Raw genomic sequence first — 23,565 nt, forward strand, 5'->3', positions numbered from 1 at the left:
GTCATTTTATTTCTACAGCCTTGGTGGACTGCGGTTCATCACTTAACCTGGTCAGTTCCAGTACCGTCTCCAGGGTCAAGATAGGGACAGTCAGGTTGGAGACCCCTCTGAAAATCGTGGCCATTGACTCTTCCCCTCTCACCCGTTCGGGGATTCATTATGTTACTAACAGTTTTGTTTTTCATGTTGGTTCCTCCCATGTGGAGGAGATGAAATGTTGGTATTGGGCATGTCGTGGCTTCAATGGCACAACCCAGTTATTGATTGGGAGAAAAGAGAAATTGTTAAGTGGGGTCCTAAATGTATTGACTGTACCTATAAACCTGTGTTCTGTGTTACACCTGCAAAACCTGCCTGTGAGTCTTCTGTTTGTCTGGAGGGTATTCCGGAGTACCTCAAGGACTTCGAGGACGTGTTCTCCGAAAGCGAGGCTGAGGCATTACCCCCACATAGGTCATTTGACTGCACTATAGACCTAATCCCTGGGGCCAAATTGCCCAAAGCCCGTTTATTTAATTTGTCAGGACCTGAGCGTCTGGCAATGAAGGAATACATAACGGAAAGTCTCTGAAAAGGGCATATAAGACCCTCAGTTTCTCCGGTAGCAGCAGGGATTTTCTTTGTTAAAAAGAAAGATGATGCCTGCGCCCCTGCCTCGACTTCAGAGAACTCAACAAGATTACTGTCAGGAATACGTACCCCTTACCCCTGATTCCAGATTTGTGTAGCCAACTTTCAGGGGCAAAATGGTTTTCCAAACTGGATCTTAGAGGGGCTTATAATTTGATAAGAATTAAAGAAGGGAACGAATGGAAAACTGCCTTTCTCATGTCAGAGGGATTGTTTGAAAATTTAGTGATGCCGTTTGGCCTCACTAATGCCCCAGCGGTCTTTCAAAATGTCATTAATGTGGTGTTTGCGGACCTCATCGGCCGCTTCGTTGTCATTTACTTGGATGACATTCTGATTTACTCGACTGACAAAGAGTCTCATTTGTTCCATGTCAAAACGGTACTTCAAAGACTCAGGGAAAACCAATTATTTGTTAAACCTGAAAAATGTACTTTTTTCGTCCAGGAGCTAACATTCTTGTGACTCATAATCTCGCCACAGGGGTTTCGGATGGATCCCAAGAAAGTGCAAGCCATTGTGGAGTGGGTCCAACCTCAGGACCTGAAAGGACTTCAGCACTTCTTGGGATTCGCAAACTATTACCGTAGATTTATCAAGGGCTTCTCACAGATTTTCATAGTCTTTTTACTAGGCATTGCTCCTACCAGCCAGTTTCCTACTCCACACTGATGAGGGGCAATACCCCGAAACAGCTGTATGTGGATGGATACCATGTTTTGGCATAGGTGGTTTCCTTCATTGGAGACTGCCCTTCCCGTGGTTGTTCCTTCCCGGGCAAAGACCTGGCTGGTCACTGCTTGCGTTGAGAAACATGTGATGGTGTCTCCGCGGCTTCTGTTTTGCATGTTTTACATATTTCCCATAAGGGATGGGGGCAGTGCTCTAGAATCACTGCGTTGAGAAACACGTGATGGTGTCTCCGCAGTGTCGGATGTTGATCTCCATGAGTTCATTCATCCTCCTTTTCATAGTCTTTTTACTAGGCATTGCTCCTACCAGCCAGTTTCCTACTCCACACTGATGAGGGGCAATACCCCGAAACAGCTGTATGTGGATGGATACCATGTTTTGGCATAGGTGGTTTCCTTCATTGGAGACTGCCCTTCCCGTGGTTGTTCCTTCCCGGGCAAAGACCTGGCTGGTCACTGCTTGCGTTGAGAAACATGTGATGGTGTCTCCGCGGCTTCTGTTTTGCATGTTTTACATATTTCCCATAAGGGATGGGGGCAGTGCTCTAGAATCACTGCGTTGAGAAACACGTGATGGTGTCTCCGCAGTGTCGGATGTTGATCTCCATGAGTTCATTCATCCTCCTTTTCATAGTCTTTTTACTAGGCATTGCTCCTACCAGCCAGTTTCCTACTCCACACTGATGAGGGGCAATACCCCGAAACAGCTGTATGTGGATGGATACCATGTTTTGGCATAGGTGGTTTCCTTCATTGGAGACTGCCCTTCCCGTGGTTGTTCCTTCCCGGGCAAAGACCTGGCTGGTCACTGCTTGCGTTGAGAAACATGTGATGGTGTCTCCGCGGCTTCTGTTTTGCATGTTTTACATATTTCCCATAAGGGATGGGGGCAGTGCTCTAGAATCACTGCGTTGAGAAACACGTGATGGTGTCTCCGCAGTGTCGGATGTTGATCTCCATGAGTTCATTCATCCTCCTTTTCATAGTCTTTTTACTAGGCATTGCTCCTACCAGCCAGTTTCCTACTCCACACTGATGAGGGGCAATACCCCGAAACAGCTGTATGTGGATGGATACCATGTTTTGGCATAGGTGGTTTCCTTCATTGGAGACTGCCCTTCCCGTGGTTGTTCCTTCCCGGGCAAAGACCTGGCTGGTCACTGCTTGCGTTGAGAAACATGTGATGGTGTCTCCGCGGCTTCTGTTTTGCATGTTTTACATATTTCCCATAAGGGATGGGGGCAGTGCTCTAGAATCACTGCGTTGAGAAACACGTGATGGTGTCTCCGCAGTGTCGGATGTTGATCTCCATGAGTTCATTCATCCTCCTTTTCATAGTCTTTTTACTAGGCATTGCTCCTACCAGCCAGTTTCCTACTCCACACTGATGAGGGGCAATACCCCGAAACAGCTGTATGTGGATGGATACCATGTTTTGGCATAGGTGGTTTCCTTCATTGGAGACTGCCCTTCCCGTGGTTGTTCCTTCCCGGGCAAAGACCTGGCTGGTCACTGCTTGCGTTGAGAAACATGTGATGGTGTCTCCGCGGCTTCTGTTTTGCATGTTTTACATATTTCCCATAAGGGATGGGGGCAGTGCTCTAGAATCACTGCGTTGAGAAACACGTGATGGTGTCTCCGCAGTGTCGGATGTTGATCTCCATGAGTTCATTCATCCTCCTTTTCATAGTCTTTTTACTAGGCATTGCTCCTACCAGCCAGTTTCCTACTCCACACTGATGAGGGGCAATACCCCGAAACAGCTGTATGTGGATGGATACCATGTTTTGGCATAGGTGGTTTCCTTCATTGGAGACTGCCCTTCCCGTGGTTGTTCCTTCCCGGGCAAAGACCTGGCTGGTCACTGCTTGCGTTGAGAAACATGTGATGGTGTCTCCGCGGCTTCTGTTTTGCATGTTTTACATATTTCCCATAAGGGATGGGGGCAGTGCTCTAGAATCACTGCGTTGAGAAACACGTGATGGTGTCTCCGCAGTGTCGGATGTTGATCTCCATGAGTTCATTCATCCTCCTTTTCATAGTCTTTTTACTAGGCATTGCTCCTACCAGCCAGTTTCCTACTCCACACTGATGAGGGGCAATACCCCGAAACAGCTGTATGTGGATGGATACCATGTTTTGGCATAGGTGGTTTCCTTCATTGGAGACTGCCCTTCCCGTGGTTGTTCCTTCCCGGGCAAAGACCTGGCTGGTCACTGCTTGCGTTGAGAAACATGTGATGGTGTCTCCGCGGCTTCTGTTTTGCATGTTTTACATATTTCCCATAAGGGATGGGGGCAGTGCTCTAGAATCACTGCGTTGAGAAACACGTGATGGTGTCTCCGCAGTGTCGGATGTTGATCTCCATGAGTTCATTCATCCTCCTTTTCATAGTCTTTTTACTAGGCATTGCTCCTACCAGCCAGTTTCCTACTCCACACTGATGAGGGGCAATACCCCGAAACAGCTGTATGTGGATGGATACCATGTTTTGGCATAGGTGGTTTCCTTCATTGGAGACTGCCCTTCCCGTGGTTGTTCCTTCCCGGGCAAAGACCTGGCTGGTCACTGCTTGCGTTGAGAAACATGTGATGGTGTCTCCGCGGCTTCTGTTTTGCATGTCTCACAGATTGTGAAACCTCTCACCGATCTCACATGCAAAGGGGCTGATATCAAAAATTGGTCCCCCTTGGCGAAACGATCCTTTCTGGTTTTAAAAAATTGTTTTATGTCTGCTCCAATACTTGTGCAACCAGATCCGTCCTTGCCATTTGTGGAGGAGGTGGACGCCTCTGAGGTAGGGGTAGGGGCTGTGTTGTCTCAAGGGCCAGCTACCCTGACTAACCTTCGACCTTGTGCTTATTTTTCCAAAAAGCTTTCTCCGGCAGAGAGAAACTACAATTTTGGGAATAGAAAGCTTCCGGCAATTAAGCTGGCATTTGAAGAATGGAGACATTTTTTGGAAGGGGCAGAACATCCGATTACGGTCATCACTGATCACAAAAATCTGGAATATATCAAAACTGCTAAGCGGTTGACCCCCAGACAGGTCCGTTGGTCACTTTTTTTTTTCCCGATTTCAATTCTCGATTACGTTCCGTCCAGGATCTAAAAATGTGAAAACAGACGCATTATCACGCAGTTTTCAACCATTGTCTGCCCCTGATCCTCCATCATCCATTCTTCAACCTGGGGTAGTTTTAGCTGCACTGTCATCGGAACTGGAGCGGGAGAGTATGGAGGCTCAATCTTTAGCTCCAAGGTCCAAACCCGCTAAAAATTTTTGTCCCGCAACACTTGCGTTCTGATCTCCTGCGAAAGTTTCATGACTCTAAACTGGGCGCTCATCCAGGTTTTGCTGCCACAGGTGAGGCGATAAAAAGAGTCTTCTGGTGGCCATGTATGTCGGGGGAGATTAAGAAACATGTCACTGCATGCGGGGTTTGCGCACGTTCAAAAAGCTCTCATTGCCGGCCGGCTGGGGAATTGGTGCCTTTACCAATTCCAAGAAGACTTTGGACTCATTTGTCCATGGACTTCATCACTAACCTCCCTCCTTCTCGGGGTAATACGGTAATTTGGGTAATTGTGGATAGATTCTCTAAGATGGCACATTTTGTACCCATGACTAAATTGCCATCTGCAGAAGTTCTATCTTGACACTTCCTTTCTCAAATTGTTCGCCTCCATGGGGTACCTACTAACATTGTCTCGGATAGGGGGACACAATTTGTGGCTAAGTTTTGGCAGGCTTTCTGTAAGAAGTTGGGGATATCTCTGTCTTTCTCCTCAGCTTACCACCCAGAGAGCAATGGACAGACGGAATGCACCAATCAGTCATTGGAACAGATCCTCCGGTGTTTAACTTCCACGTTACAGGACGACTGGTGCGAGGCCTTACCATTGGCGGAGTTCGCCTTTAACAATCGAATATACCAATCCACGGGTAGGTCACCATTTTTTTTTTAATTATGGATTGAACCCTGGATTCAAGCTGTCCAGGGGCGGAAGACTCCGTCAGCAGAATAAGTGATTTATGGGCTAAGGTTCAGACAAACATTTCCAGAGTGCAAGAGAAATATAAACATTTTGCTGACAATAAGAGGGATCCGGGTCTGACACTACAGTGTGGGGATAAGGTATGGCTTTCTACGCGAAACATAACCTTAAAATTACCTTCCGCCAAGCCGAGGTAATCAACAAAGTGGCATATCGTTTACTTCTCCCTGCATCCTTGAAACTTCATAATGTGTTCCATAGGTCTCTACTCAAACCAGTCGGCTCAGTGGTAGAGGAACCTGGTTCCATACCAACTCCAGTGTTGGTAGACGGTCATATGGAGTTCGAAGTGCAAAACATTTTACAGTCTCGGTGGGTACGCGGTTTCTTGCAATATCTTGTACATTGGAAGGGGTACGGTCCGGAGGACCGATCGTGGGTACCAGCCAGGTTAGTGCACGCTGATTGTCTGGTTAAAGCTTGCCATGCTCGATATCCTGAGAGACCTGGGGGTCTGGAGGCCCCCCCGTTGAAGGAGGGGTACTGTCATGGTGTGTTTTGAGTTTTGGGTAGGTGGTGTAGGAGTTAACTCTGAGAGCCAATCTGTGGATCTGGGGAGGGTTTTTATAGCTTCAGGGGAGAGCCATCCCCTGTCGCATATACTCCTATCTGAGTGTGCCCGACCCTGCTCTGTCCGTGCGTCACGCCGATCATTGTCCGTCTGCCTGGTATTTTGACCCTGCTCTGTTACGGTTTACGTCTCTGGTTTGCTGACTCTGTACCTGCTTTGCCTGTGCTGTGTATGACCCTTGGCTTTGTCTTACCTCCCTCCTGAATATCCCTCCTGTACCGCGCTTGCCCGTACTGTGTATGACCTTTGGCTTTGTCTGACCTCCCATCTGTATATCCCTCCTGTACCTCGCTTGCCCGTACTGTGTATGACCTCCGTTTTGCCTGACTCTGAGTTTTCTGTATAGTGTCCTGCCATCTCTGCAAGCAGGATGCTAAGCATTGCCCCCTTGCAGTCACAAGACCGTAGGTCCTGTGACTGCTTGCTAAACTTCAGCTTCCACAGGTCCTGTGCATCTGTACTTTCCGGCCGTACCTGTCCCCGGGGCCCCCACAGTGCGGGTGAGTCCCTGCTCAGCAGAGGCTGTACGCCAGAGCTGTCAGGATCCTGACAATTAACATCTTTATTAGGATGGAGGTTGCTGTCGGGCAGATATTCTCAGAATATACATTTGTGATAATTCAAATAATGTGCGTATTTTCTGTCTGAGCCCCATTATCCGTGATAACATTAGAGTGACAGTGGGGGCGCTATAGCGTTCTGTTCCAACAGGAGTAAACCAGCTCATCTTTACATGGCCAGTCCATTTTTCCATTACTTATGTAGGGGAGAAGAGAAAGAGATGCAATAACAATGTGCACACCTCGAGTCATGAATCGTATAAAAATGTAACAACCTTTATTAAACAAAAAATATCCTACAATCCAATTAAAACATGAAACACCCCCCCCCAATGAATAGATATCAATACACCACATAATATGACCAAAGTTGAGGTAAAGAAAACATGAGTATGCTTATATTGGAAAGTAAGTATTATATCTCCTCAGAGTGAGCTTAAATCAGACAGCCAGATGGGAGTCTGGAAACCAATGTATGCTCTGTATAACAATATATAACCCATAAATACAATAGACTGTAAAGTGCTATGTGCAATACAGGCAGGACAGAACAAACAGTTTGTACACAATTAGAATATAGACCTGAATATCAAGTTTTATAATAGCATAGGTAAGCTCACATAGAAGCCTATATAGAGGGAAGCAACATGGAATAGTATCAAGGTTCAAGTATAATTATGTACTAGGCAGCATAAACAAACAATATAAACCATAAGAAATACATGAAATATTAACAATAAATATCACCCATGGAAGTCCCTAACCCTGTGGTGTATTAGAACAGACACCCAACGCGTATCACTGTGCAACACTGCTTCATCAGGAAAGGGCCACGGAGACAGCTGGCAACCCATGCTCCCTTTGGCCCATAATCTAACATCACCTGGCAATTGGCATATATTCTGGTTATATCTTTTGTCCTACCACTAAATGCATTTGCATATCTGACCATTGTTTGTGTGTTGTAATGATAATGTAGGATATGACTTCTCCGGAACATTCCAGAATCTTCCATTCTCTACCCTACAGGTGAGACTTTAGCCTGTCACAGCTGCAGCTTTGTATTCTGTCCCTGCAGCCACTCACCCCCCCCCCCGTTCCTCCATCCTTCTCAGATCACACACAAAACCAGTCTAATCTGAATTCCCTGAATTCCCAGTGTGAGCTCCATCCTGCCTCACGGCGGGGGGTCCCTTTGTCTCTGAAACATGTGCAGCTTCTCATTGACAGTAATGGGGATCTAATCATTTGGTCATAAAATGTGGCGCGTTTATGGTAAAACCACGAAAATTACATTTCTGCAATATGTGTCGACCCAGCATCCTAGCCCATGTTTTCCACGGTTTCAGCGCTGACAGAATCCGAGAAATGGATTTCTCCTAAACGGTGTGACATAATTACTGCATGTTCGGTCTTGAATTATTGCCTTCGACAGGCCGGAAAAGATGATACTATGTGCATGTTTATACAAAGTACCCTCTGTGAGATATAGTTGTTATAAGTTTGGTAGTTGGATTCTAACTCCAAGAGCAGGGGGAAGGACCATCACCAGACAGCCCCTTTTATGATGTCATGACCCAGAACTATAGAGTACACTCACTCAGTTGGGAGGTCATTTGAGCTGGAGATTCCATGCCAAAAGGAACTCAGATGAGTGGAGATGTTTGGCTCTACCTTCTCCCCACATGGTTAGCCTAAGACCATCTAAGCACATGTAAGTGTTAATTTCTGTTTTTAAACCCGTTTATTTTATATCTGCATTGTACATATATAATGTCTCAACTTGATAAAATCTTTTGTCTCTGTAAACACTGCCCGTCTTTTGGGAATAAATTGTAACTTTATTAGTCTGTCTTCATGCTCTAGAAGCGAATTTACATACCTTTAAGATAATTACACTACTGATTCGGGTTGGCTTCGAACCTGTCTATTAAGTTTAAATATTAATAAGAGAAAATCTGGAGCTGGTGGCGGCGAAGTGTGGTATGGGTCCCAGGTACTGCTGACTGTGACAGAAAGGGATTTTATAAGCTAATTGGGTGGCTGCAGCCAGAGCATTTTATAATTCCCTCACTGCAGCATGCCGGGTGACCAGACCTCATTGAAGCATCCGGCCGGCAACCAATTATCCCAGGTGTAGTTCCCTGACTGACCTGAGGGTAAGGGGGGTGCCGGAGAGCTGCGAGTTCCAAAGTGGAACTGAAAAGCTTCGTGAAGTATTGTTGGCAGTGGTGGGACACCCAAAATAACCCCCTGTGATAAATTGTTAGGGCAAGACTAGCTTGCTGTTTTTTTTATCACATTGTGGCAGCGATGGGATAACTAAGATAAGCCCTCCTGTACATGTGATAGCCATGTGTCGGCAGTGCGTCGCGTCCCTCCGTCCGTGACATACCGGTGTCAGTGGCGGGATCGTGACATGTAACCATCGTGTATACACTGTATTGTCTAGTGTTCCCTTTGATTAAATATACAGGGACTTCTCACAAAATTAGAATATCATCTAAAAGTTAATCTATTTCAGTTCTTCAATACAAAAAGTGAAACTCATATATTATATAGAGTCATTGCAAACAGAGTGATCTATTCAAGTGTTTATTTCTGTTAGTGTTGATGATTATGGCTTACAGCCAATGAAAACCCAAAAGTCATTATCTCAGTAAATTAGAATAATTAACAAAAAACACCTGTAAAGGCTTCCTATGCTTATGAAAAGGTCCCTGTTTCAGTAGGCTCCACAATCATGGTGAAGACTGCTGACTTGACAGATGTCCAGAAGGCAGTCATTGACACACTCCGCAAGGAGGGTAAGCCACAAAAGGTCATTGCTAAAGAAGATGGCTGTTCACAGAGTGCTGTATCCAAGCAGATTAATGGAAAGTTGAGTGGAAGGAAAAAGTGTGGTAGAAAAAGTTGCACAAGCAACCGGGATAACTGCAGCCTTGAAAGGCTTACCTGGACCAAGGAGAAAAAGAACTGGACTGTTGCTCAGTGGTCCAAGGTGTTGCTTTCAGAAGAAAGTAAATTTTGCATTTCTTTTGGAAATCAAGGTCCCAGGGTCTGGAGGAAGAGTGGAGAGGCACACAATCCAAGCTGCTTGAGGTCTAGTGTGAAGTTTCCACAATCAGTGATGGTTTGGGGAGCTGTGTCATCTGCTGGTGTAGGTCCACTGTATTTTATCAAGACCAAAGTCAGTGCACTTCATGCTTTCCTCTGCTGACAAGCTTTTTAGAGATGGAAATTTCATTCTCCAGCAGAACTTGGCACCTGTCCACAATGCCAAAAGTACCAATACCTGGTTTAAAAGCAAAAGTATAAAGGTACTTGATTGGTCAGGAAACTTTCCTGACTTTAACCCCATAGAGCAGTGTTTCCCAAACTCCAGTCCTCACAGCCCCCAACATGTCATGTTTTCAGGATTTCCTTAGTATTTCACAGGTGATGGAAGTATCATCAAGGCATCAGGAATTCTCTATGGAAATCCTGAAAACATGACCTGTTGGGGTCCGCGAGGATTGGAGTTTGGGAACCACTGCCATAGAGAATCTATGGGTATGGTCAAGAGGAAGATGAGAGACACCAGACCCAATGATGCAGACAAGCTGAAGGCTGCTTTCAAAGCAACTTGGGCTTCCATAACACTTCAGCAGTGCCACAGGCTGATCGCCTCCATGCCACGCCGCATTGATGCAGTAATTAATGCAAAAGGAGCTGTAATGCTCGCGCCCTGACTCTTTGGCGCGAGCGTTGGATTGTGGTCCCACTGTGCCACAAACCAGATGACCCTGGAAGGGGCATGACTAAGCAGCTACCTTGGTGTTCACTGGAGCCACTGATGGTGAGGTCAGGCTTGTGCGGCTGGCAGCTACCTGGACACACTCCAGTGCGGTGTCTGGATGTAGCAGCTGATCCAATTGCGGGATAGAACACTGATAGTAGGTGCGGGCAAGACTGGTACTCTGGCGGGCACAGCTGGCACTCTTGCAGGACAGGCGGGCAGGGCTGGCACTCTGGCAGGACAGGCGGACAGGGCTGGCACTCTAGCAGGACAGGAGGGCACAGCTGGCACTATGGCAGGACAGGCGGGCATGGCTTACACTCTGGCAGGACAGGCGGACACTCTGGCAGGACAGGCGGGCATGGTTGGCACTCTCACATGACAGGTGGGACAGGTACTGACTCGGTAGGGACAGGAACACTGGCAGGTATATGGAAACAGGTAGGGGCCTGTTCAGACTGGAGGGTATATGGGGACAGGAAGGGACCTGTTCAGACTGGAGGGTATACGGGGACAGGTACACAGACAGGTATGAATAGCGTGTGGGAACAGGTAGGAGCCAATTCAGACAGGAGGGAAAGAAACTGTTAGGAAACATCCAGACAAGAGGGACAGGAACTGTTTATGAAACAGTTCAGACAGGAGGGATAAAGACCAGCAGGATGTGGAACAGAAGCAGAGCAGAACCGCAGGGTTGCGGAGCAAAGAGCAGAACCGCAGGATTGCAGAGCAAAGAGCAGAACTGCAGGATTGCAGAGCAAAGGGCAAAACCGCAGGATTGTGGCGCAAAGGGCAGAACCGCAGGATTGTGGAGCAAAGAGCAGAACAGCAGGTTGCGGAAGCAGAGGGGAACCGCAGAGGGAAAGTAAAGCGGAACCGCAGAGCGAGAGCAAAGAGCAAGGCAGACAGAGTAAACACAATGGTAACCACAGCAGGGAAAGGAAGCCACAGACAAGGATACAAACAGGTATAGGTTAGGACTGAGTTCAGACAAGGTCAGGTACAGGAACAGGGACAGGATCTAGGATACAAGCCTGAGTATGAAGCCCTCAGGAAGGCAGGAAACAAGACACTCAAAGCACAGAGACATGTCTGGGTATACAGCCCCCAGAGAAAATGGAAACAGGACAGGACCTGGCACCTCAGTAGCAAGACACTGACTGAGGCAAATAGTTGTTCAGGCATCCTCCTTTGGGCGGGGTTGCCTTAAGTACCTGAGGCCTCTTGGCAATTGGCTGGGCACACCTTAGGAAGGTGAACATTGTCTCTATAAGAACCAGGAAGTGCCAGGGATGCCACCCTAAGCATACAGACAGGAAGTATGCAGCAAGCAAGGACATAAGGCCCAGAACATGGAGCCGGCAGAAGACAGAACTCACAGCATGGCCCGGAGTGGTGAGTAAGATGAGAGATGGGACGCCATGCAGTGACGCCGGTAGGGTTGTTACTAGGGATGAGCGAGTATACTCATTAGGTACACGAATCCTAGCAAGTAAATTTCGCTACTCGCCTTGTAATATTCAGATGTCCCACCCAGCATGTGTGCGGGCTCTGCCGGGCTGATCAGGGCTCTGTGTGGGCTCTGCCGGGCCGATCGGGACTCTGTGCGGGCTCTGCCAGGCTGATCGGGGCTCTTTGCAGGCTCTGCCGGGCTGATCGGGGCTCATAGAATCATAGAATCGTAGAGTTGGAAGGGACCTCCCGGACCATCTGGTCCAACCCCCTGCTCAAAGCAGGATTCGCGAAATCATCCCAGTCAGATGTCTGTCTAGCCTCTGTTTGAAGACTTCCATTGAAGGAGAACTCACCACTTCTCGTGGCAGCTTGTTCCACTCATTGATCACTCTAACTGTCAAAAAGTTTTTTCTAATATCTAATCTGTGTCTCCTCCCATTCAGTTTCATCCCATTGCTTCTAGTCTTTCCTTGTGCAAATGAGAATAAAGTTGATCCTTTTACAATGTGACAGCCCTTTAGATATTTGTAGACAGCTATTAAGTCTCCTCTCAGTCTCCTCTTTTGCAAACTAAACAATCCCAAATCCTACAACCTTTCCTCATAAGACAGGGTTTGCAGACCGGTCACCATTCTGGTTGCTCTTTTCTGAACTTGCTCCAGTTTGTTGATGTCTTTTTTAAAATGTGGTGCCCAAAACTGGACACAATATTCCAGATGAGGTCTGACCAAAGAGGAGTAGAGGGAAATAATGACTTCACGTGATCTAGACTGTATGCTTCTGTTAATACATCCTAGAATTGCATTTGCCTTTTTTGCTGCTGCGTCACACTGTTCACTCATATTCAGTCTGTGATCTATTAGTAGACCCAAGTCTTTTTCACATGTGCTGTTGCTTAGCCCCATTCCTCCCATTCTGTATATGCTTTTTTCATTTTTATTGCCCAGATGTAGTACTTTGCATTTTTCCCTGTTCCCTGTTTACTCTGTGCAGGCTCTGCCGGGCTGATCGGGGCTTTGTGCGGGCATTATGTAGGCCAGCGCCCGTGAGTTCTCTGCCGCCCACAGCAGGGATTAGAGACAGAGAGAGGTGCAGTGTGCCTTTTGACTAGAGTTCAGGACTGTTCGCTGCTTCCCTCGTCGCTGGACCGTGGTCTGCCGGACCTCACTGTAGAAGAATTGCGCCAGCTTTTGATGACACTTGAGTCTTGGCGGGAACAGGCAGCGCGCAGCATAGAGAGAGAAGTGCAGCGCGCCCCATGACTACAAGAGAAAAAGGTGCCGTATGCTCCATGTCCGTGAGTACAGTACACATGCCACATAAGGGTGACATAAGGGTGACCGAGAACAGGATAGACACTTGCACCCTGACTCTGCCAGTGAATATTTGCCAAGACACTTATTCCCTGACTTCGCCAGTGTATATTAGCCGAGCCATGTAGGGCTCGTACTGTGCTGTGGCCCGCACCCTTGTCAGCTCCTTCAGCATGTGGACTAGGGCTCAGCAGAAGGTACTGGAGAATGGCCGCTGCCACAAGAAGACAGGGCATTGTGCCCACAGGACTTTCCTGGAAAAGACACCATGCCAGCCGTTGCCAGCGCTATTAACTTCCCAGCAGGAGTTAGAGTTTGAGGAACTTCTGATACAAGTACTTCACAGGAACTGCCGTTACCTGATCCTTTATTCTCTACCTCAGAATATCCTTTTCAAATTCTACTGTTTATTCCTGTTTAACCTCCTCCCTGCGTGGAGTATTCCCCTGTTTATTAAAATTGTTAACCCTTGCTTTGCCATCTTTCCGTCACTGCATCCCGCAACCTGCTCACAAGTTCACAGTGAATGCAACTAATGTCTTCATATAGAAGTTATGCTCTGTAGATCTTTAGCGTATATGAGTATATATGTCTGTAAAAAAAAAGTTGTCGGTCTGTGATTTTTTGAAAATTTTTCCAGGAAAAAATTAAAAATAAAGCTGCAATCCTGCCTTTCACTGATACAATAAAAGATTCATCAAACTAGGCAGCATGGTAACAGAAGAACCAACTTTCATTAAATAAAGACACAACAACTTTTATATGGAATAAAATAACCTCCTAATCAACATAAACCATAACATTTTTTGGAGTATCTCTTATATATATACAGTTGTGGCCAAAAGTATTGACACCCCTGCAATTCTGTCAGATAATACTCAGTTTCTTCCTGAAAATGATTGCAAACACAAATTCTTTGGTATTATTATCTTCATTTAATTTGTCTTAAATGAAAAAACACAAAAGAGAATGAAGCAAAAAGCAAAACATTGATCATTTCACACAAAACTCCAAAAATGGGCCAGACAAAAGTATTGGCACCCTCAGCCTAATACTTGGTTGCACAACCTTTAGCCAAAATAACTGCGACCAACCGTTTCCGGTAACCATCAATGAGTTTCTTACAATGTTCTGCTGGAATTTTAGACCATTCTTCTTTGGCAAACTGCTCCAGGTCCCTGATATTTGAAGGGTGCCTTTTCCAAACTGCCATTTTTAGATCTCTCCACAGGTGTTCTATGGGATTCAGGTCTGGACTCATTGCTGGCCACCTTAGAAGTCTCCAGTGCTTTCTCTCAAACCATTTTCTAGTGCTTTTTGAAGTGTGTTTTGGGTCATTGTCCTGCTGGAAGACCCATGACCTCTGAGGGAGACCCATCTTTCTCACACTGGGCCCTACATTATGCTGCAAAATTTGTTGGTAGTCTTCTGACTTCATAATGCCATGCACACGGTCAAGCAGTCCAGTGCCAGAGGCAACAAAGCAACCCCAAAACATCAGGGAACCTCCGCCATGTTTGACTGTAGGGACCGTGTTCTTTTCTTTGAATGCCTCTTTTTTTCTCCTGTAAACTCTATGTTGATGCCTTTGCCCAAAAAGCTCTACTTTTGTCTCATCTGACCAGAGAACATTCTTCCAAAACGTTTTAGGCTTTTTCAGGTAAGTTTTGGCAAACTCAAGCCTGTTTTTTTTATGTCTCGGGGTAAGAAGTGGGGTCTTCCTGGGTCTCCTACCATACAGTCCCTTTTCATTCAGACGCCGACGGATAGTATGGGTTGACACTGTTGTACCCTCGGACTGCAGGGCAGCTTGAACTTGTTTGGATGTTAGTCGAGGTTCTTTATCCAACATCCACACAATCTTGCGTTGAAATCTCTTGTCAATTTTTCTTTTCCGCCCACATCTAGGGAGGTTAGCCACAGTGCCATGGGCTTTAAACTTCTTGATGACACTGCGCACGGTAGACACAGAAACATTCAGGTCTTTGGAGATGGACTTGTAGCCTTGAAATTGCTCATGCTTCCTCACAATTTGGTTTCTCAGGTCCTCAGACAGTTCTTTGGTCTTCTTTCTTTTCTCCATGCTCAATGTGGTACACACAAGGACACAGGACAGAGGTTGAGTCAACTTTAATCCATGTCAACTGGCTGCAAGTGTGATTTAGTTATTGCCAACACCTGTTAGGTGCCACAGGTAAGTTACAGGTGCTAGAGAAGCATCACATGATTTTTCGAACAGTGCCAATACTTTTGTCCACCCTCTTTTTTATGTTTGGTGTGGAATTATATCCAATTTGACTTTAGGACAATTCTTTTTGTGTTTTTTCATTTAAGACAAATTAAATGAAGATAATAATACCAAAGAATTTGTGTTTGCAATCATTTTCAGGAAGAAACTGAGTATTATCTGACAGAATTGCAGGGGTGTCAATACTTTTGGCCACAACTGTACGTGGCTAAACAAAATCCAAGCATTCATAAGAACCCATAACTGCTAAGATGGGAGAAAGAACTCCATATAGCTCCAGATCCAACAGTCTGGGAACAGGCTTGCTCCAGTTCCTATGTCGCAACTATCTCTATGTCTCTCCAGGAGGCCCATCATAAAATGTTAACTAGATGGTACTATATGCCAGCTAGGCTTTCTAAGATAAACCCAGAAAATCCATCAACTTGCTGGAGAGGATGCGGCCAATATGGTAACTTACTAGTACTACACATTTTCTGGAACTGCCCCCTAATCAAACCCCTCTGGAATGACATATCAGCCCTAATCAATTCACTACTTTCCAAACCCATTATTTTGTCCCCTTTTAACATTGAACTCAGCCGACATTGAGCATTTTTCTATTCCTTTAGTGATCCACATCTTGTTAGTCACCAAAAACTCTATCGCCTTTAATTGGAAAAGAACAGATCCCCCCAAACTCCAAGACATTATAGGAAAAGTAACCCTCCATAAAGCTTTTGAATATAAAATAGCCCAGGTGAATGATAAGCTTGACAAATTTAATAGAAAATGGTCCAGTTGGATTACACTATTTCCTTAAATAATTTTTGAAAGCATCCTGCAACATTGCTTATTCTATTATTCTTGTATCCTTTGCCTTTGTGATTATTGAATTATTGAGTCATATGTATCGGTTTACTTGTTATTAATATCCTTTGGGTTTCAAGGACCACTTGGTCCCTTTTCTCCTTTCTTCTCATCCGCTCCCTGTCCCCCCCTCTTCCCTCCCCTTCCTATTGTTATATAAAACCCTAATAAAAGTTTTGGAAAACAAATACTGTGGTAAAATACTGAATGTGTGAATGTAGCCTATCAGATATGCTGAATCAGTGGATCTGGATCTATTACAATAAAAAGGATATTTACCTGAACATTTCCTATTCCTTCAGGGACCTCTCTGGAAACCAGCTGAGTTTACTTCACTCAAAGGACTTTAATGGGCTTCACAACATAAGGAACCTGTGAGTACTCAGTAGATGGGAGAAGCAGTAATCTAATGATGGTCTTGTGTATATATCACATGCATAGCTGTTCTGTTCTACTCTTTCTCCCTTCAGAAATCTAAGTCACAATGACATTTGGATAATTGATGAATTCTGGAAAGATTTTCTCCCTGGACTGCAGACATTGTGAGTACTATTATATGTAAATCATAGATTGTTCCCAAATATTCTTATGCCTATTGTCTTAATTATAATGCTCATAAATCAGGCGTCATCAACCCACATCCCATTGTGGTCCTAAAATACGATTATACACTCCTCAACACTGAAATCTCAATAATAAGAAAGAAAAGTCATGGATTTATGAAATTCCAAGGATGGATAGACATAGTAATGATGGACATGGAAGCAAAATAAAAACATTTCAAATTATTCAGTGTTGAGTATGAGCACTCGGTGCAGAAATCACCACACATATACACCTTGATATGGTATTAATGAGGTTCTTAATGGTTGTCTGAGGAATGTTTTGCCATGCTGAATGCAACTGGGCAAATCATCAAGTTCCACTGCTGGCAGATCCTTTTACAGTTGCTGTCCAATGACGTCTCTGATGTGCACGATGGAAGACAAGTCCAGAGACACTGTGGTAGAAGGTTTAGGCCATGCAGGCTACTCACAGAAGCACAAGCAACATGTAGCCTGGTGTTGTCATGTTGAAAAATGTCTCCTGGGACACTTTGGAGTATTGACCTTACTACCGGTTCTAATATTGAATGATTGAATGTAAAATAGAATTTCCACTTTTCAACTGCTTGGTTTACTGCATCCAGCTGGCAATATTTGGAGACCTGTGTTAGTATTATAGTTTACTCACAACATTTACTGAATATTCATTTATACCGCTTTTATTGACTTCAATTGAATGATTAGATTTTCCCAATAACCATTTTGCTGTCTTAGAAAACCACTATATTCTACTGACACTATTTTGTATTAGCGGCTCACAGTTGGCCATTGATGTACGGTAACTTGATTGAAGCTTGTGGACCCCAATGAAAATTCTTCAACAGGGCCTTCAACCATTACTGTCCGTAAATAGTATTAGTCTTCTCATACAGGCCAAAGGGACCTATTGAGCCCTGTAACCCCTTCACCCACTTACGTAGCTTAAACTATTGTGCATTACTGTTTATGAAAGACATACTGTTATCTATGATGGTCCTATGAATTGGGGCACCCTGATTATAATTAGATGGTAAGTTAAAGGGATAATCCTGTTATTCAGTTCTATAACCATGCCACCATATCGCATATAGACATATATGGTATTTTATGGTGGAAACATTCATTGCATAAGTATAGGAAGCAATGGTGATCAGCTTTGGTGCCGGAGTGGATTCAAAGTAGCTTTGACGCTCTAAATTATAACAATGCTCTACATCATGATGGTAGGGGGCAGAGTAATTGCTTAAGGGTATGTGGACACGCTGTGGCTTCGGCTGTGGATCTGCAGCGGATTTGGCCCTGCGGATCTGCAGCAGATCCGCGAGCAATGTACAGTACCATGTTAGCCAATGGGATTTCAAAACCACAGTGCCCACGATGCGGATTTTTCCGCGCGGATTTGCTGCAGTTTTAAATCCGCAGCATGTCAATTCTTTCTGCGGATTCCGCAGCGGTTTGCCACCTGTTCCATTGTCCAGGTGTCAAACCGCAGGGGAAAACCGCTGGCAAATCCGCAGGTAAACCACAGGTCACTTTACCTGTGGTTTTACCTGCAAATCTGCGCGAAAAAATCCGCAGGTGAATCCGCACTGTGTGCACTCACCCTTAAGCTCCAGAACAATCAGGTTTTGCTTCAATGAAATGTATGGTCACTTTCTAGTTCTCTTTGCCTCGATATTTACAACCACACTGTTATTACTATATTGCAGGGATCTATCTGGCAACCGTATACCATGTGGCTGTCCCTTGCACCGTTTCATTTCTCATTTGGCAGCAGGAGTAAATTTAATCATAGACCCAGAGACAGAGCGTTGCATTCACGAGACCAGTTTATCTTTGCGTCCCTGTGGTAAGATACAAGGGAAGAACCAAGTTAAATACAAGTTTAAATATCTGCATAACAGGGCATAATTCTATGATTTTCTTCCCACTCTTTATTTGTCTTCCATCAAACTAACAATTTGAGAAAAATACCTAACAAATTTTCTGTCGAAATTGGCGAATCCTAGAAAACGTTGCAATGCTTTAAGGTCACGAGGTTGAACTCAATTAATTATGGCCTTCACCTTCCTAGGATCCATCTTAACCCTTTCAGGTTATATAATGAACCCCAGGGACGATATTTCTTGCACAGAAAAAGTACATTTCTCCAATTCAGCCACCAAAGAATTTTCTCTAAATCTGTGTAAAAGAAAACGGGCATGGTCATAGTGCAAATCCAGATCAGGTGAAAAAATTAGAATATCATAAAGGTATACTACAAAAAACTTTCCAATAATATCAGAAAAGATATATAATTCATAAAGTTTTGAAAAAACTGTTGGCACACTGGTTTCTGCTCATCACCCTTCCAGATGAATATCAAATTATAAGCCTCTCTAAGATCTAGTTTAGAAAAACATTTAGCCTCTGTAAGCTTATTATATAGGTTGAGTATAAGACATCTCTTATGACAATTGGGGATCCACTTAACAATATCCTTCCAACACCAATCAATAACAGAGTTGTGAATACACAGCCAATGAAACCCGAATACCAACCCAGCAGGTAAATTATCCAAAATATAACAGAAGATGGACAAAAAAAAGTGAAGTGTTTCTACTCTAGGGCCACGTTCAGTATTTGGTCAGGATTTTCATCAGTATTTGTAAGCCAAAACCAGGAGTGGGTGAAAAATACATAAGTGGTGCACTTATTATACTTTTCCTCTGATTGCTCCACAATTGGCTTACAAATACTGATGTAAAATACTAACCAAATACTGAACGTATGAACATGGCCTAAGTGTAAATTCCACTATTACCAGCTGGACAAGGTTCTGGAGTAACGGTGTCCTTTCAATGGCAACAGTTTGAATGGGTCTTTCCAACCTAACTGTCCCTAATCATAATCCTAATCTCAGAACCAATCCTGAATCGATAAAGTTGGCTGCAGACTCATAGTTAATGAAAGCTGATGCTGATAATGGCTGGTTCTGGAAAAGTAGCTCCAAGTTAAGCAGTACTTTATCTCAGAAGTTAAAAAGTACCTCTTAGTCTGGGTGATCTCCTTGGCAATTACATTGACTTAGGCATTTCCCGATGGCTTGCTTGCTTGAGTATCGAACAGTCCTTGAAAAAGTGCCCAGCGCAAACAAGTCAAATCTGGAGGTGCTAAGGGGAGCTGCACGGAAATTACAACCTTTACTACAAAAAGATGCCCGATTAAAATCCATTTTTCCAGACCCCCCACTGCTGTGTTTTAGGCAGCCCCCAAATTTAAGAAGCATCATTGTCAGAAGCTCCCTGTCCTCTCCAACAGCTGCAGGAACCTTTCCTTGCAACCAGAAAAAATGTAAAACCTGTCCATTTATAATGACCATGGACAAGATAAAGATCCCCAACTCACATCAGGACTACAAGATCCCAGATACTTTCACCTGCATTACATCTAATGTGGTGTACTTAATTATTTGTACTAAATGTCCAACTGGGGGTCTGTATGTGGGGGAGACAGGGCAAAAGCTTAGAACAAGGATGAATGCTCATCGTCACACAATAAAAGAAAAAAGAATGGATCTACCTGTGGCAAAACATTTCTGTATCCCTGATCACAGCAACGTGGATATGAAATTACTGGTATTGAAAGGTAACTTCTATTCTCAGAGAGAGAGACGAGTTTGGGAGTACAAATTTATGACAAACTTTGACACTCTCAGTGCTGGAATGAATGTGTCGCATGGATTTATGTCTTTTTACATCAATTAAGGAATTTCCTTTTAAAACCTTGTGGGGGCATCACAACACAGAACTAGACCCCAATTAGAGGACCATAAAACATCCGGACTCCTTATCTATGAACTGGTCCAATGTTTATATTTATGTTTCTCCCTCTCCCATATTGATAGTTCTGCTTCACGTCACTTGTCTTATCTACTGCATTTTTTCTAGGCTGTATTGTGCATAAATATGTGACTTCAGATTTTGTATTAGTCTAGCCTGATGTAGAGACCTGAGTAGTCTCGAAAGCTTGCAATGTGTTACCATCTTTTCAGTTAGCCATTAAAAGGTATCAACTACTGAGGACTCTCAATCCTGAATACTTTTCTATCTACTGGCTAACATGGTACAAAGATATTCATCTTTCCTGCAGCGCAAACAAAGAAGAGGTAGAGTTTGAAATTGTGCCGACATTGCCTTTCAACGGTCTAAGAGCTATCTGCTCCAACCACCATCAGTTCCGCCACAGGTGTCAGGTTCATCATCTTTGCCTCCAAGACCTGGAAGCTTTCAGGTTTTCGGTGATTATCTCTAAGGCGTCAAAAAAGGCATCAACAGATGACCATTCTGGTGCTTGTGGGGACAAAGAAAAAGCCCAAGTCTGAGGACCCCCTCGCAGTAGGGACATGATTATTGCCACCCGTTGGGACCCATTCCCTAATGACCTGGGTTGCAGGGTAAAAAATAGCTTACAGTTCTCCCTGAACACCCTAAACTGTTCTTTTGTCCCCCAAAAATGTATCAGGGAGGGCCATTACTGGTTCAGGAGAAACCAACTGCACATGAGAAAATACAGGCATCAAAACTACTGCAGCAGAGAAAGGCTCTGGGAAGCACCCATCACACTAGAAAACTGACCCCGCAATTGGGACTGTGACATTTCTAATTTCTGGTGCTCCCTGGCAAGATCCTGAACCATTTGTATCAGACTTGTCACCTGATTGCGCAGTGTACAAATAGGACCCATACTAAAAGAAAATGTCAGGTCAGTTGTAATGTGACCCTAGTCACTACTCACGGGCAAACCATGAGGCTGGGCAGTCAAGAGGTATGCGGTCATCTACCAAGAAAGTTCGTCATAAACAAGGGTGTTCTGCCCTCTGATATAGGGCAGTCTGTTTGTGCTATGTGCTCTGATTAAAGCAATATGTTTGTATTATTGCTGGGTTAATTATAGCACCATCTAGTGGTGGCTGAATTTATAGCAGTGTTTTTGATAGCATTATATAGTCTGTGCCTTTAACAGAAGCAATGCACTATGGGATGGATTGAAGCAGTGCTTTGTGGGAAGGAAGCAATGTATTCTGGGATGAAGAAGGGCCATTTTGCTTCTGTGTATATCATAGGATGCACATGTTTACCTGTCCTCCATCTTAATTCTCCAACTTGAATTCGTTATCCGGTTAATGCATATCTGGTAAGCTTAATCTTTCTTACAATGCAGTGTGTGCAGAGAGTTTATTAGCTGCATAGTAGTCAGTGCTCAGTAGACATAATTGGACACCTGTGTTTTCTTTCTATGTAAATTGCATCACACTAAGTGCTTCCTGTACCTGTGTTAACTGTGTGATCATCTACGCAATACTTATGCATGTTATTTGTATTCCTTGAAGTTTTACCGTGCATGTTCTATACTATTCACAAATAAACAGGTTAGACTACAGAGAACAGTCTGCTTATTTTGGAAGACAGAGTTGTGGTTTATGCTGTATGCTGGATTGCACATCGTGTCAGCGTGCCTGAAGGCAGAATAGTAAAACAGATTGCCATACGCCTGCGACAGTGAATTCAAGCTGTAAGGGACCGCTATCACCCAGACTGCTCCGCATACGGGTACTGCAGCTGCCGCCATACAGCCGCAGGAGACAAGCCCAGGGCTCAGTAAAGGACCGCTGGTCGCACATGGTGATTGCATAGACTGTACTGGACCGCTAACACCCACTGCTCTGCATACGGGTATCACAGCAGCCACCATACAGCCGCAGAATGCCACTGCAGCCCGCCAAGAAGTGCTACATCTTTCCCGCCACGCGGAAGCCCGCCATACACAGACTGTTTCCCTCCAATATACTCAGCAGTACTCAGCCAAATGCACAATGTCTCGGAAAAGCACATCCTCACTCAAAACGAGGTCACGAGCAAGCTCCAGCAGATCATCATTAGCAGAGCTAGCTGCTGTTGCTCGCGCCGAGGCTGAGGCAGCCAACGCAAGATCTTCCTTTGCCGAACAAGAGATGCATCTAAAGCTGAGACAAGCAGAGCACGAGGCAGAGAGAGAGGCTGAAACCGTACATTTGCGGGCAGAGAGAGAAGTGGAAACTGCATGTTTGCAAGCAGAGCTAGAGAAACTTGCGGCAGAAAAAGAGACAGCCGCTGCAATAGCTAAAGCAGAGTATTTGGAAGCTATGAAAGATCCTGATTCTGAGAGACACAGCAGCATTCTCGGACCAGATCAAGAGCAGCAAGATCCAGCACAACGTGTCGCAGAGTACGTCCATCAACATTCCTGCATAGATGACAACCCTGGCGCATCATATCGATCAGCCCATGCCGATTACCAACGATCCAACCCACTGCCATAGGCGAGGAGACATCCAGCACAGAGATGTCGACTACAGCTATCGTTCCACTGAAAGGAAGCTACAGCTCCCATCCCGCCTTAAAGAGACACCTTCTTCACCAACATGGTACCGCACAGGCTATCCAGGGGTCACAAGAGTCTTACAGGTATGGTGATGCACCACACACTAGACATGACTACTACACACCAGCTCATGCCAGCACTGACGTAGCCATCAAAGACCTTGCAAAGTGGTTTGCCCACCAAGAACTGGTTACAAAGGGACTTGCAAAGTTCACTGACAAACCCGAGAACTATCGATCATGGCGAGCCTCGTTCCGGAATGCCATTCATGGTCTGGACCTTTCTTGTGGTGAGGAGTTAGATCTCCTGGTAAAGTGGCTTGGAAGTGAGTCAGTCGAGCATGCCAAAAGACTGAGAGACATTAATGTAAAACATCCTCGCACAGCCCTACATAAAGTGTGGGAAAGACTTGATGAATGCTATG

At 44.8% G+C, this 23,565-nt stretch overlaps 1 long non-coding RNA gene across 1 annotated transcript; it reads left to right on the forward strand.

Moving 5' to 3' along the window:
- The first annotated feature begins 5,953 nt into the window (after positions 1-5,953).
- LOC141099893 (uncharacterized) lies at positions 5,954-20,307 on the forward strand. Its single transcript, XR_012234560.1, has 5 exons — positions 5,954-6,049; positions 6,299-6,452; positions 16,458-16,529; positions 16,626-16,697; positions 18,449-20,307. It is a non-coding gene; the product is annotated as an uncharacterized lncRNA (long non-coding RNA).
- Positions 20,308-23,565: the final 3,258 nt, after the last annotated feature.

Source organism: Dendrobates tinctorius, unplaced genomic scaffold (assembly GCF_039654945.1).
Source record: "Dendrobates tinctorius isolate UK_male_01 unplaced genomic scaffold, ASM3965494v1 ptg000103l, whole genome shotgun sequence".
Classification (NCBI taxonomy): Eukaryota; Metazoa; Chordata; class Amphibia; order Anura; family Dendrobatidae; genus Dendrobates; species Dendrobates tinctorius.